Below are 16,144 nucleotides of genomic sequence, written 5' to 3'. Positions count from 1 at the left end.
ATGCTAGTTTTAAAGTTATGTTCCCTCTGGGCCAGTTTAATAAATTGAAACCACTTGCTAATGACTTGACTTCTTGTGGTTTTTTTATTCAGCAATATTGTGTATAGATCCAAGGTTTCTCTGCTATGCAAACAGATTGGCATTAGCCAGAAGCATAGTCTAATCTTTTGTTTTCACTGCAGAATTCAAAATTACACCACAGAATTCAAAATTGTTCACTTTTGCATTTTTTTCACATAGACCTTCTTACATTTTTACCTGGTGCTAGAACTGACCCTTGCTGAGTTAATTAGTAAGAGAGCCAGCATTTGCTAGACTTACTCTAACAACTGAAAAATTAACTCTTATTAAAGCTAATATGATTTAGGAAAATTAATCCAAATGAATATTTAGTTGCCAAAATACATAAAAAAGTTTTAACCTTAATATTTATAAATGTAACTGAAGCTCTTTAGTTGTCTTGGTTTGACAAGACAGGAGTCTGTGAAGGAGGGCAAAAGCCTCCTGTGCAATGGAGAAGGTAAACCCCCTCCCTCCGAATTACCAGGATTTTTAAATTAAAAGGCTCTCAGGCAAAGATATGGGAATGGGAGTAACAATTCTTTACTAGGAGAAAACTAGATAACAATTTAAAAAGGCAAATGCAATCGGTACAAACAAAAACTAGTGATAAAGTCCACAACCTGAGGATTCGGGGTGTTGGTAGCAGTCCGGTTGAAATGACAGCTGCTCCTCTTGCAGTGGCTGATGAATTGCAGCTGCAGTGGTGATCTTTAGAAGGGTATAGTTTTCTCTGAAGATCTGGTGGCAGTGGGGCCGGTCTTCCTCTGCGCCGGGGCTGCCTCCGAGCTCCGCCGCCGCCGCCTCACGGCGCTCCGGCTGCTTCTCTGGGAATGCCGCCGAAGGAGCTGCTTCTCTCGGGAGTCCTGCCGAAGGAGCTGCTTCTCTCAGGAGTCCTGCCGAAGGAGCTGCTTCTCTGGGAATCCCGTAAAGAGAGAGAGCTGCCCTGTCTCCCCAAAAAAAGGTACCCCTTTATACAATAAAAGAGTGCTTGGCTTCCCCCTCTGGGTGGAGCATCTCACAATGGGATGGTGTTACGTTACCAGCCCTGCAGTGAGTCAGTCAATGGCCCATAAACAAACCATTACCTCTTCGGAGCAAACCATTGTTCTTGGAAGAGATAACAAACCTGCCCAACCTCCAACAGATGGCAAATAGAATACAAGCTTATCTTACAAACCAGGACATCAGCTTTGAGTAAAAAAATGCCATTAGACACTTCAGAATTAGAACAGAATGCTAGTACTAGAAAACTGGTGTTGGTCGATGTGATGTGTGGAGGCACTGCATCATTTTGTTACAAAGGTATCTTTTTTACCTGTCAGTAGGTGAAGGAAGCATTTATTGTGGCCATTACTTTCCTCTCAATTTTTTGTATTAGAGTAGCAAAGTGGAACCACGAGGTTTATTTTCTGAACTGAAATCCTATGGGCTTGCAGATTGATACAGAGCTTGCAGGTGCTTTCTGCAGGACAAGTGATGATAAGGCCAGTTATATAGGTGATACTTTGGAGTTATTTAATGGGTTAGCAGACAGTTTTTTTGGGACATTGGTATGAGCTAAAGTTTCTTGCTAGCATACTCTGGGATTGAAAATACTCCAGAAACTATAGGAGAGTTGTGAGGTTTCAAGTATGTAGGTATGTAATAGAGAGAAATCTGGGGCAGGTTTTATGGTGTAATAACTCTGGGTTGGCATTTTTTCAGTTCTACTTGTGAGCTGCATGTGGTGCTTTATTTGTGAGGAAACGTGTATACTCTTGTGGGCTGGTATATGTTAGCTGCTAGTTAACTGCTCATCACAATAAATACAAAAACCCACCAAGGATAAGGAAAAGATCAGAGGAATAATGGCAGGTTCAGGAGCCCTTCTAACCTACTGCAAAGTACACTGAATCAGGGACTTGTCATCATAAAATACCAAATAAATACCATCAGAGGGGAAATGTGGGATCATTATACTTAGTGCAAAATCTAAGATGATTTAAAGAAAAAAATACCTCACTACACTAATGACATGGTGGACATTCCCTTTGTGGTTTGAACTGACAGCAGAGAAATCCTTTGTTTGGAAACTCTTGCACAATTTAGTTTGTTCCAGTCTATGTCCCTTCAAAAGATGACACTTGTTTCTTTGACCTGGAGACTTTCCATCCATTGCATACATAATTACTCCTCTTGCTGGAAGTCTCTGAAATCAGTTAAAATGTGTTGCTAAAACCATTGCCAAGTGCTTAGATGAAGGTGAGACTGCAGATGTTGAACTACTCTTCCAGTTCATTGTCTTGAAAAATTGTTTTTATTGACAGAAGGATGTCGTCCACCATGAGAAGAAACACAACAAAATATTTATATTGTGGAAAAGACCTAGATAAATTTCATTTCATACTCAAAAGGAAAAATGTTGTATGTAGTGGTTTATTTGGTTATACATTCATGCAGCTACAGGAATTACTTTGGTAACTTCTCTGTGCAAAAGTCCTATCATTAGTACTGCAGAAAGACGTTGCTGTGACAAACACCTTTTCTTGCTGTTATTCAGCCAGCCGCTGCACATGGACATTAATCTGAAGCAGAAACAAAGTTGAATCCATCCAGGACATTGAATATTTTCTTGGGATATAATCCTTGGTTTGAGTTAGTGTGAGACTGAGGAAAAATAGTAATTTGAAATTTGGTTTAAGTGGTTACTAAGAGAGGGTAAGAGTTCTGTTAAGAGCATTATAAAACATTTTAATATGGTATTTATTCCTTTTAGATCCAAGTTAAAAGAATTAAATAATTGCCATTTGTTCAACATGTACTCTGTTTTATGTGACTACAGTAATAGCACAAAAAGATTCTGATCTCTGTGGTTGATAGGTTCCGATCCTAGAGACCTAGGGATTTTTAAAATAATAAAGCCCCTTTTTCCTGACTCTCTGTCAACATAGCTTTCCCTTTTATTTTCTTCTTAATAGAATTATTTTCATTCCACTGGTGCCTGTCTGAAAACCTCAACTCAGTCACAAATGAATACCAGAGTGGCTCTCCCATGCTTTTGAAAGTGTTGTGTTAACTCCTGAAAGGATAAGCACTGCATCTTTCTGTAGGCAGGTGTGACTGGGTCATGTCCGTGGTGTTACAGGTCTCAGGTCAGGCTGCTTGGAGCTATTGCTGTCTGCCTCTAGCTCAATTCCAGCCAATCTGTCCTCACTACCCAAGGCATTTTGATGCCTGCTACAAAGGTAGATTTAACTTCTTACTGAACTGTGAGTTGGAGTATAGACCTTCAATTTATAAAGAGAGGTACAATTCACCCCAAAAAATTCTCTTTGAAATGTAAATACTTAAAATTCTTCCACCTGTCCAGTTCACCTGAAGTGTAAATCACAGAGTGTATTCACCTGAATTGTAAATCACAGAGATAATTGTGCATAATCTCTTAATCTAGCAGAGATCTAGTTTATATCTATGTCCATCTACCTCCAAATCTAAAAGACACCAGTTGTAATTTTCTACACTCTCTGGGACCTTTTTTCCTTGTGTTCAAACCACCTGGCTGGTATTTTTTATGCTGATGAACAGGAGCAGCATAGCTCCATGCTTGCATTGCAGTTTCAGCTATTCTTTTCCATTTCGTATTTGTATAGCTGAAAAATCTCTGCATGCACTGGCATTCTTTTGTTTCATGTCAATTGTTTTATTCTTACATCCACTAATTTTTCTTCAGTTTCCTGTTTCTACATTGGTTTAATTTTTTTCACCTGTTTGAGACTAAATGCTTTTCTTTTTTATGTGTATTTTTGGATGTTGTATTTATTGCCTTTATATTTCTGTTCAATGTTTTTTGCTCCCCAGTAAATCTATATTTTATTTCATAAGTCAGAACGGGTAAAATTTGAGCTTGTGTTTCTTAGAAACAATGTTACAGTGACTTTACTTACAGTTCAAGATTAGTATAATGACATTAGAGTTTTGAAAAGTGTTGCAGAACTGTCCTTGAACCTAGTTTGAGATGCTGCATATGTCTTTAGTTGTTTGTTACAAAATGACATTTAAGCATCTACTCCTGTTTTTAATTTTATTTTATAGCTACTCTCTGAAAAGTCTGTACGTGGGGTTTTCAAAGTTCTAAAAAACCTGTGAGTTTAGTAGTGTTAGATGATAGCAGTGTGGTGAACTTCAGATGAATCAGTGGCAAATCCAAGAGTTAGATTACCTACCACCATCTGTGATGGGGAAAGAGCCGTGTCCTGATTATGAAAAAAGGCTCAATGCTAATATTCTCTGAATCATAGCTCCACCAAAGTTTTTATAGCTGTGTACAGAGGTGTATCTACAATTTTTTAAGCAGAGGATTAAGTTTGCCCTAAACCCAGGTACAAAGACAGCATCTTGCAAGACAAAACTGGAGCATAGTTCGTCCTGAAGAGTCTTCAGACATAAAGACTTTTAACATGTCTCTAATATCTACATCAGATAATAGCAAATTATGATCTGTGTCTTTAAAATAATGGATTGAGAACTTCACATAATGGTGGTACTGTGCAAGAAAATAAGGTCTTCACTATCATCATCTTGAATATCAAAGAATGCTTACAAGGTCTCCCTGTTGCTAATAGTAACTGGTAAAATTGACAACAGCCATTGCAAGACTGTACATCCTTATTATGCAATTTAAAGTTCAATGAACACAGAGTTATTTTGAGAAACTGTCTGTAACAGAGATTCATGGTAATGGTGTCCCTGTAAGAAGGGAGGAGTCAGAGCTACAGTCCTGAAGAATGCAAATCAGGTAAGAAATAAAGTTAGGCCCCTGAACTTAAGAAAAGTAGAATTTATCTCTTTAAGGAGATAGTCAATAGGATCCCCTGGAAAACTGCCTTCAGGGAGAAGAGGGCAGAACAGAGCTTGCAGATCTTTAAGGAAGTCTTCCATAGAGTACAAGAGCTGGCAATCCCCAGGAGCAAGAATTCAGGCAAAGAAGTCAAGAGACTGGCATGGCTGAGTAGGGAACTTCTGGTCAAACTAAAGGAAGATAAGCAAATGCAGACAGTGAAAACAAAGAACTGGGAAGGGTGTAGAGATCTCTAGGTTCAGTTGTGGAGGGATGGGGTGAAGAAGGCCAAGGCAATGCTGACCTGAAATTGGCAAGAGACATAAAGAGTAAGAAGGTCTCATTCAGGTATGATAACAGAAAGGAAAGGGAAAGAAAGGGATGGAAATGGAAATGGAAATGGAAATGGAAATGGAAATGGAAATGGAAAGGGGAAGGGAAGGGAAGGGAAGGGAAGGGAAGGGAAGGGAAGGGAAGGGAAAGGAAAGGAAAGGAAAGGAAAGGAAAGGAAAGGAAAGGAAAGGAAAGGAAAGGAAAGGAAAGGAAAGGAAAGGAAAGGAAAGGAAAGGAAAGGAAAGGAAAGGAAAGGAAAGGAAAGGAAAGGAAAGGAAAGGAAAGGAAAGGAAAGGAAAGGGAAAGGAAAGGAAAGGAAAGGAAAGGAAAGGACTCATGATCACATGAGGAACCTGAGTATGCATAAATCTGTGTGACTTGTTGAGCTACATCTCAGAGTCCTGAGGAAATTCACTGATGTAGTTGCCAAGCTGCTCTCCCTTACATTTGAAAAGCTGTAGCAGTCATGCAAAATCTCAGGGGACTGGAAAGAGTGAAAGATTTTACTCATCTTCAAAAAGGGTAGAAATGAGAGCCTGACACCTTCCCCTTTATGCCTGTGAAGATCATGGAACAGATCCACCTAAAATCTGTGCTAAGACACAGGGAGGATCAGGAGGTATTTGAGACATCAAGCATGGCTTTTCCTACGGCAAGACCCCACCTGGATTGCTGTGTCCAGCTCTGGGGTCCCCAGCACAGGAAGGATATTGACCAGTTGGTGGACTGGCACCAAATTGATCAGAAGGATGGAGCACCTGTGCTGTGAGGGAAGTCTGAGGAACTGGGATCAAACACCCTGGGGAAGAGAATGCTTTGGAGTGACCTAATTGTGGCCTTCCTGTATCTGAAGGGAGCTGCAAGAAACACAGAGAGAGACTCCTTACAAGACCATAGTGACAGGACAAGAGGAAATGGCTTCAAACTGAAAGTGAGAGTAGGTTTAGATTAGATATTAGGAAGGGATCTTTTACTGTGAGGGTGATGAGACACTGGCACAGGTTTCCCACTGAAGTTGTGCATGCCCCATCCCTAGAAGCATTTAGGGCCAGATTGGATGGAGTTTTCAGAAGCCTGTTCTAGTGGAAGGTATCTCTGCCTTTGGACTTGATTGGAACTGAGAAACTAATATCCACAGGTGAAATAATGTGCCAAAGCGATGAATGTAGCACTGATGATTGGCTGAGACTTGACACAGGTATTAAAACATTTCAATATCATCTTGCAGTAGGTTTCTTAATTTCCTCTGTGCACATGTTTCATGTGTAAAACAAACAACTAGGGTGATGTAATATTGCTAAGTAAGGTTGCTAGTTACAGCATGTTTGATGCTTACAGTACATGTAAAAGTTTCAGATATACAATTACTATGTATGTTTTTATGTTAATTTATTATTCTTTCTTTATGAAACTAATTTATATTAAGATATTATGCTATGATTTAATAAAAATCATTCTGTCACATCTTTGCAACTCTCTATTTGGAAATCATGTATAAGTATGATCAAACAGCACAGCCAATTTGAGGATTTCAGTGCATTTCCTTCTGTGTCATAAGAGCAGCAAATTGCATATTTGGAGCTTCAGTGTTTGTGATTTCTCTTTCTCTAGGGTAATTTCTGCTGTACATAGATTGTTCACCAGAATTGTAGTTAGTAAAATATTTCAGCAGGTGGAATCAGTGGCAGATAACAATATTTTTTTCACCCATTTGTTTTAGGGAGAAAGATCTCTGAGAGGGTGGGAGAGAAATGTCTGCAGTACAGAGCAGCAGGGATTCCAAGAAAGGAAATATAGGCATGTAGAATGGCTGAAAACAGAACAGTTACGTGTAGACAGTAAAAAAACTACAGAGGAAGCTCAAGGGGAAGAGTAGAGTTCCATGAGAACTGGACACTGGATTGTTATTTTGCCATAGGCCAGTGGTACAGTATGGACAGCTAAGAGAGCTCCTTATAGCTGGAACTTTATGGAGCTGAATGTCAAGTATTCTTATAGTACCTGCTATTTTAAAAGATACCTTTTAAAAACACCCTGTACCTCCTGCTTGGAGTAAGAAAAAGTAAACAATTACTTCAGCAGTGGAAAGGTTTGTGCAGAAAAACTATTTCAGTATCCATTTTGTATTAGTACTGGGACTGTTCTAAGGTGCTTCAAAATTTATCCACAGAGATTAAGAATTTTTGTTCTTTTTCCCCCCCTTAATCCTGTTTTGCTGGAGTTTTTTTCACAGCATTGTATAATATCTCTTATATGACTCATGGCTTATCTGACATCTTCCCAAACAAAACTACAACAGCTGAGGCTGACCTGTCATCATACCTCAGAGAATATCCCTCAAATCCAAACTTTGGTGGGAAAGCTGTGTCAGAATGGATCTATACTTGCATCTCTTCTACCTGCATACCTGCAACTTTTCTGCTCTTTAGCTGCCATTGAGAGTGCTTGCAGAAAAACAAAACTCAGTTGTGATGTGGATAAAGGATCTAAACTTCTATAAACTTCTATATAAACTTCTATATTCTTCTCTGAGAGAGTAATAATCATAAAAAATAAAATTGTACAGGTGTAAGAAAGAGTGAAACAAATTTTGAATCATGACACATTTTACTTCTGAATTGTTGCAATAAAACTATGGTGAATTCTGTGCAGTAGTGGTTATTAAATACATGGTTAAAACGTCTATATGATGAATACTGTCTCCTGTCTTTGCAATCCTGACTTAAATATAGCTTACATCTATATAGGAGTGTTTTGTTGTTGTTTTGTTTTTTATAATATAAATTGATTACAGGTAGATTTTGAAAATAAAGCATATGTTCCTTGCTTTTCTTGAATAAGAGTGTTTGCATGATTTAGGGAGCTTTCTGGGCAAGACTTCACCATTTCTTAAAATAATTAGTGCTCTTTTAAGAAAAACCATGAAAAAGTTCACTCTTCACTCATTTGAGGGACCTGTCTTATCTCCTAGGGTTTATAACAGGCATCAGTATTAGGAGTGCAAGTATTAAAAAGGCAATTGTTTTCAGGATTTTTCAATGCCCATAGTTTTGAATCTTAGAACTCCTTTCTTTTTTGTTGTACTTTCAGTTTATAAATTAGTAAAAATGTACTGTTTTTCTTAAACTTTATATTAACCTGTGGTGCGTAGTGATTGTCAGCCTTGAAACCAGCAGATGTCTATTTCTGCATGCATTTTGAGGTGATGCTTTTGTAGCTCTGCATTGCAGCTGGGGCTTAGTTATACACCGCTTTCTTAAAATTTCTCCTTCTCTACATATTTAACTACTAATATTTAACTAATATTTAATTATAAAAATTTATAAAAAGGTGATTATCAGATGGTGAGATTCCAGGAAAGACCCTTGATCACATCTAATTTTTGTCAGCCTATAGGCAGAGTATGAACCATTAGCCTCTGTGACTGATGGAACCATTTTTTCATTCATCTGCTTGATCATGTAGACAATGGAATTTCTTACAAAATACTGGGATAATATAAAAAAGTATCAGTACCAAGATTAGGAATGTTAAGCATTCTGGCCTTATCCACATCCCTTACAGTTGTTACCACCCTGGTCAGCAAGGAGTCTCCATTTGTCTCTTTAACACGATGAAAGAAGCTTTTCCTTCATGTCTTGGTGTTCTTTGCTAGTTCTGGCTTCAGCTGAGCTCTGAAGAGTTCCAATGGTGTCCCTGTATATGGAGCCAAGATTCCTACATTCCCTCTTTGCAACTGCCTATGTTTCATAGCAGCTCAGCTGTCAGTACCTGCTTAGCCAAACCAAACACCTGGTGTGTTTGCCTGTTCTCAGTATGGAAACCCTATTTGTGCTCTGAGGTGGCTGCCCTTCAAGGCATGCCAGGCTTGCTGCACCCCTCTGCCTTCCTGTAATGCCTTCTGTGTGATCACCTCTACCATACCTCGGCTCTTATTGATGAGCCAGCTTTCCCAGAGACAGCGGGGTATGTTTGCCTTGGGGCTGCATTATGCAGTACAGACGTTCACATGTGCCTCAGTGGTGTCAAACAGGATATATTTGATACTAATTTCAATTTCACAGCTTTGTCAACACCCTTAACATTTTAACATTTCACATAATTAAAATTTCATTGCCTCTGTTGGTGAAAGTATTTCAATGGGATAATTAGGAATATAGAATTGAAAAGAAAGCATGTGAGTGGGATGTCTAGACAAAAAAGTTTCACTAACTGGCTTAGTCATTAAAAATTTTTAGAAATACTGTCTGGGATAAAACCCAGCAGTCCTTTGCACTGCACTGAATCAATTGTCTAAAATATCCACAAAGCAGTAAGACCTGTCTAAAAACCCTTATTACCATTTTCTCTGTTGAGAAGACTGACAGATTTAATATGAAATTACGATTATTACTTTATCTTTTTCAAAATAAAACCTGTAATTAGGTAAGCAGGCTATCATACATTTCAGTACAATCAAAATACATAGTTTATAGCTTTTAGTTACATACAAAAGAAAGTAAGATTTGATGGGTCTTAGCAGCAGCAAAGTCTGTAATGACAGCCAGAATGCCTTTAACTGAGTAAGAATGGTTGGTCATTTACCCTATCAAAAGCTATAGATGAATGGATTTTTAGTATTCTGAGGTAGCAGAGAAATTCTGTGGAAAAAGCTGAGAGTTACCTACTTGAATATATACTGTCCACTCAAATTTCTCTTATGCTTTAGCTGATCTTAAGATTTTATTTTGGACCTCCTCCACTTTTAGTTCCTTCTTCCCTTCATTTGCTTCAAAATTTTAATTCAAACTGTTTGAGAAATTCTTAAACATACCGAAATATACTCTATAGTGTACTGGCAGTTACTGTTTATAGGTATTGCTCAGATGCTCTGAACTAACGAAAGTCTTTCTGCAGTTATTAATGGTGCTGATCTTGTGGGTTCCTAACTGTCTTTGCAAAGGACATCTGAATCAGAAACTATTACATAGAAGAGATGCAGGGAAGAGATACACAGAAGAGATTAGGTAGGAGAGATACACAGAAGATAGATATTACATAGCAGAGATACATCATGCTGTGTCATTTGACCTGTTTGAACAGTGCTCAGATCAGTCATTTCCTTGATTGTATCACATGAGATGGCCAGTGTCCTAAAAGCTTCAGTTTTATTGCTTTTGTCTGAAGCTTCCAGGAGGCTTTATAACTTCATAAAGAACATGAGAGGTTTTTAGATGTATCTTTTTTCTGCATTTTGTATGTCAAAATTGAGGTACACCTCTCCTAAGCACTAATGCCTCAGCAGTGGCAAGTATACAGTCCTGACAGATTGAACTGGCATGATGATGTATATGCTGTGTATAAAAATAGTCCCAGTGCTCCCCAGGCAGACATACAGCTCCAGGATACAAAAGAGAGAAAACTTGAGGAAGTAGGTACTACTCTTCACACAAAGAACAGTGACATAGAAAAATTAGCAGCCTCATTTCAAGAAATGGATAGCTCTGTAATTTGTATATAAATAGATCTGGTCCCAGTCCTGCAGTATTTAGAGGTAAAATTTTTCAGAATTTTAAATAGGAATGTTTGCTGTGTCAGGATAAAAAAAATGTAACTTTCTTATATTGTTTTGTGTTGATTTATTTTTCCAGTTTCCAATTTTATGATGATTGTTAAATTTGTCATTGATAAATTTAGTGCATAATGTCTTTATTTTAGGGTGTTTTTTCATACCTAAATCTCCTTCTTTTTTTTTTTTTCCCTGACACTCCCACAGTATAAGAGAAGGGAGCACTCATTTGAAATTCTCACTTTTCATTTTGTTCTGCTTGACAGAGGCAACATTGTATGTTAAGAAAAAGTCTATTGGAAAAATCCTAACTTCACAAAAGAACTTCATACAGCAAATGAGGATTAGAAACTTATCAGTTACCCCTAAAGATAAGTAAAATGTTTGTTTTAAGAGCAAATTACATGCTCTTTTCCATTAAGCACAGTAATTCTTTCTTCAATTTCCTCAGTAATTTAAGGTAGCATTATCCCTCAGAATGGCTGTGGTGTGGTAAGATAAGCTTGAAAATGAAATATAAACTGTAGAGCAGAAAAGCCTTTTCATCCCCTCACTTTTCACTAAATAAAATGGGTTATCAGTCATGAGAATGGAGTCCACTACCAGGTTATCTCAGCAAAGGTTGTACTGCTGCTAAAACTGTAAAAAAATAAGTCAGGTAACTTATGGCAAACTATCACATGAACAGATTCTGCTGTGGTATATAGCAAATGGTTGGGTGGCCACCAGGACAAGAGCTTGTAGTGATTTTTCTGACATCTATACAAATAGATGCTGCCTCAAGTTTGTGAAGTACAGGAGATAGTGTATAGATAGGGGTAGTTTTTCTTCTTAGAAAAAAGACTTTGGGCTGTGCATTTTTACCATCTTTTGACATCTTCAAAAGGAGATCCTAATTCCACCCCACCCTCTGCACACACACATACTACTGTCCCCATTCACAAGGCCAGAACCAGTTGTACATTTCTGTGGTGCTGGAAGGAATTCCTCTCCAAGCTCCTGTTTTCCCATCACTGCAACAGCCCCAGCTTGCTTTCCCATATGTCTCTTTTGAAACTTGTAATACAAGCAGGATTCAATGGATCATGGTCCACATAATCATAGTAGAATAAGGGTTGAAAAATAAGAAGTGAAAAGTATGTCTTGAGAGCACCAAGAGTCCGTGTATCCATAGAGTTTTTTGCCTTAATTTGTCAGATTGTGTCTAACAAGCTAATTTTCACAGTGTCCTTATATGTGATGTTCTTTTAGCTTTTGAAAAATGCTGCTAAAGTTGTGTGTCAATAATCTCTTTTTGTACCTCTTGTTTAGCATTTGTCCATGTTTATATTGGCATAGAGTGTCTGGATATGAGATTCTTGGACCATAATCAGGAGGCACAACATGACAGATTTGTAAATCCATCACAACTCCTGCATATTTTAAGAAGATATAAAAATGGTTTCTTTTTCTGTGTCTCACCAGTCACAGAGTAGCTAAAGAATTGGGTCACATGGAAAATGTTATTTGCAGTTCATCCATATTCAAAACTTAGTATATTTATTGTCCGTCAGTCTACACAACTTCAAAGTGAGTGACATATTCAGCATAAATGCAATATGAAAAATGAGGTATTGCAAAATCCAGTATGATTTATCTGTCTCTGTACAACGTAGTTTCATTTCTAGATAGTTTTCTACCACTAAAATCCTTCATTTTGAATTGCCATTAGCTAACAGTAAAAGAGAGAATATTAGCACTTAAATGTCTACATTTACATATATATTATATATACTAGTTATGTATTTTTTATAATTTAAAAAAATTTATCTGTATTGATATGTATTCTAATGCCTGTATTACTCTGCCCCCAGCCTGTGGTACTGCCTGGGATTGTTGTAACCAAAGGATGGGACCCAGCACTTGGCCTTGTTGAACTGCATCCACTTAGCCTTGGCCCATCAATCCAGCTGTCCCAGATCCCACTGCAGAGCCTCCCTTCTGCTCCACTTGGTATCATCAGCAAACTCACTGAGGGTGAACTCAATACCCTCATCTGTCATTAAGATACTAATGGTCCCCGTTCTGAGCCCTGAGAAATACCCACTGGTGACCAGCCACCACCTGGATTTAACTTCCTTTCACCACCATTGTCTGGACCCAGCCATCCAGCCAGTGTTTCACACAGTGAAAAATGCACCTATCCGGTTTCTCCCAGAGAATATTGTGTGAAATTGTGTCAATGACTTTACTAAAGTCCAGGTAGACAACATCCACAGCCCTTCTTCCCCCATCCACTAAGCAGGTCGTATGTTTAACACTGCATCACTTCTGCTGCTTTCCTTTTGTAAAGCCAGTGAGAACTTTAATTCTGATCTCTGTGGTAAAAGATTAGTTCTGGCAACTACAATGTGTTTCCAAAAAGCAAGTTTTGCTAACTTTCTGCTGAGAAAATTTGCACTTTGCAAATATTCTTACTCTAAGATGAAGTGGTGACTGGGATCCTACTTAATCCATTCTTCTACTGATGTGGTGTAGGGAAGAATGTGTGTGTGCTGAAATCTGGTTGCAGGTGATTGCAGGACTTGGCTTAAGTTGTGCTCATTCAGTGAGTACACCTCACTGTAAAAACATTCCAAACACAGTGACACCCACCCATATATGAGAAGAAGTGGTGTCTTTAGATATTTATATAATTTCAGCTGTAATAGAGGGTTTCCTTGTTTACTGGTTTTCTGAAGACTGTGAGGATAAAGGAGTTTAAAATATTTTTTAAATTATGTGTAAATGAGACACCATCACTAGCGGATTACAGTGCAAAGACTGTGCTCCTCATAGACTCAAGAGCCATCAGGTGGCACTGGAGAAGATGCAAAGGGCTTCTGCCTGTCACTGAATGGTTTGTGCAGGCTGGTTTAGGATTTTCTCTAAATGGAAGGTGCAATAAGGCAGTTCAAGACCAACAAAGCATATTAATATGTTCAAAGCTGACCATCTCTGAATATAATTTTTGCTTGCATGTTTATTTCAGAAACTAATTTGAATGTAGTATTTCAAAGCAAGAAACAACAGTGTAAAACATTTAGGACTACTCAGGAATTGTTTTTTACTTCAGATTGTGTATACTGCTAAGCAACTTCCAAGGCAGAGTAAACCAATGAAGTATTTAGTGGCCTTTCTATGTCTGTGTTTCTTTTAAGTCAACTACATGTCTCAAGGCTGTTAAGAATACAGTCCAGCTTATTCTTCCACTCACCTCCACAAGCTGAAACTGTTTGGGCGAAATGAACATGTTAATTGTCTGCAAAATGGGCAGTAGCTCTGAACACACTGATAATCAGGCTGATTAGTCTCATTCATTAATTACATTAAGAGGCTACTGCTATATTTTTTTGTGGTTGTTGTGTTTGAATTCTGACATTGGAAAGCCTCATCTGGTTTGCATTTTTACATTACCACAGAATAACATGTGGTAAATTTCATATTGAACATAAATGTTCTCTATTTAATTAGCAGATTAACATAAAGGGCAGAAAAAACATACATGTTTTGATATCCCATGCAGACTGTAATGTGTTTTTATCCTAAAATTCATAAAATATTTTAATACTTGCCACTATGGAAAACATGGGGAGGACAGAGAGAAGAAAAAGTTTTACTTTCTGCTGTAGTAAGCAGTAAGGTGATTGTCTTCTAAAACATTTCTCATTAGTTTATTTCAAATGGAAGGGGAATCCCATGCATTTAAGAGCTTTATTTTGCATGTCCCCTTCATCTTAATCTGTAATTACAAATATACTTTTTGCTGAAATGTAATACCTGTGGGATAGAACCTTGAATAAAGCAGATCAGTGCTTGGCATCCCAATGTACATGTTTTTAAGGAAACAGATGAAAGAAGAAGTGAGTCTTCCACTGATAGGGCAGCATAGAGCATCTGTTAGAATAACTTGCGTTGTAAAATGGAAGCTGATTCATGTGTGTTATATATTACCTGACTGAAGGGCCTGTCTCCATTATGCTTTGGTTTCCTTGCTTTTTCTCATGCCCTCTCTTCTCCTGCCAGGTACTACTCTGTTGCAGGTAGCACGTAGTAACCTCCATGTGTTTTACAGAAGCTGTAAAGTCTCTGTGCATGTGGCAAGGACTGTATGATGTGTCTTATGTCAGCTGTATACTACAGAATGGAGAAAATAGATGTCACTGAGCTGCCTGTAGATGTGGAGGCAGAGTCCATAGGCATAAATTAAATAAACTAATCTAAATAAACTATTGCTATGTAACTAAACTTGACATTATTATACAGCTGTCTTTCTACAAAGACTTGTAAGATAGCTCTTCACCTGCATTAAATGCTGAAAGAATCAGGTGGGGCTTTAGCATCAAACAGTATATTCCCATGTCTACATTTCAGTGCTCCTAGTTGAGAATATTGTTCCCTTTATGGAGGTATGGTTTTGTTCAGTGTGCACTGTCTGAAAGGTGATTGCTCATTTTTAAGAGGAACATGCTTCTGGTGTGGCTTAGAAAAGATGAAATGGCAGCATTTATAAAATCTTACCTTTTTTTTTGTGAAGACTTCAGTATTTTTCAGACTTATTTTCTCTCATCTCTGAAAGTAGCCTACTTACATGTGCATGTGCACATTAGAATCTGCTTTGTTTGTTTTGTTTTCTGCATGTGCTAATGGAGTTTGCAAACACTTTAATTAAGGAGTTTAAAAACACTTTCATACTGGATGGAATTCCAGACACTGAAAGCAGGGAGTGGCCATAAAAATGAATTAACTGTTAAAGGCAATTCTGAAAAGAATCTGTTGTCACTTTTCATATTCTTGTAAAAAATAAGAAATGTAAGCAGTTCCAAATCCATTTGCATCTTCCAAAACAGTTTTTAGAATTCAAGGTCCTTCCTCACTTTTTAGTGAGCTTACACAGCCAGGTCTTGCATACTTTATAAACTGCCATAGTTAATTCTCATAAACAGTTAAAATTACAGGCAGAAGGCAGCAACTGAATTTGTACATGAAGAGAAACATTCCTCTTTTCTGTAAAACTTCAGGTGTGTATATAATTAGATCTGCAATGGCACAGAGGTCTGACTGCTATGTAAGCCTGGTCTCAAGACTGATTGTAAAGGACTGCAAATATCTTGAGATACTTAATGGTGTAAATTTTTACAAGGTTTGAGCTTGCCACAGATCCTTTGAGCAAGGACCTGTGTCCTCTGTTGTTTGGGTTATTAAAAATTCCGTTATTTTTTTAAAAATCACATTTTCATCAAGATTCCATCAAATTGTTAGCTAAGATTAGCAAAAATGTCTTTTTCATTTTATCTTTCAAAAATCTGTATATCCCTTGTAGTAGTAAAAGTCTGCTTTGTGAATTAGTTAAAAACATAGCAAAA

General features: G+C 37.7%; 1 protein-coding gene and 1 long non-coding RNA gene across 2 annotated transcripts in view; both read left to right on the top strand.

The window, feature by feature from the left end:
• Window positions 1-16,144, top strand: part of SH3GL2 (SH3 domain containing GRB2 like 2, endophilin A1) — a 90,853-nt gene that overhangs the window by 44,617 nt on the left and 30,092 nt on the right. The gene's annotated exons all lie outside the window — the stretch shown is intronic.
• Window positions 1-16,144, top strand: part of LOC146763869 (uncharacterized) — a 60,499-nt gene extending 44,355 nt beyond the window's left edge. Inside the window, exon 2 of the long non-coding RNA XR_014951251.1 lies at window positions 1-16,144. This exon is cut by the window's left edge and continues 28,634 nt beyond it. This is a non-coding gene — a long non-coding RNA (uncharacterized LOC146763869).

This window comes from Lonchura striata, chromosome Z (assembly GCF_050655825.1).
Source record: "Lonchura striata isolate lonStrDom1 chromosome Z, ASM5065582v1, whole genome shotgun sequence".
Taxonomy (NCBI): Eukaryota; Metazoa; Chordata; class Aves; order Passeriformes; family Estrildidae; genus Lonchura; species Lonchura striata.
This window is presented reverse-complemented; position numbering and strand designations above follow the sequence as displayed.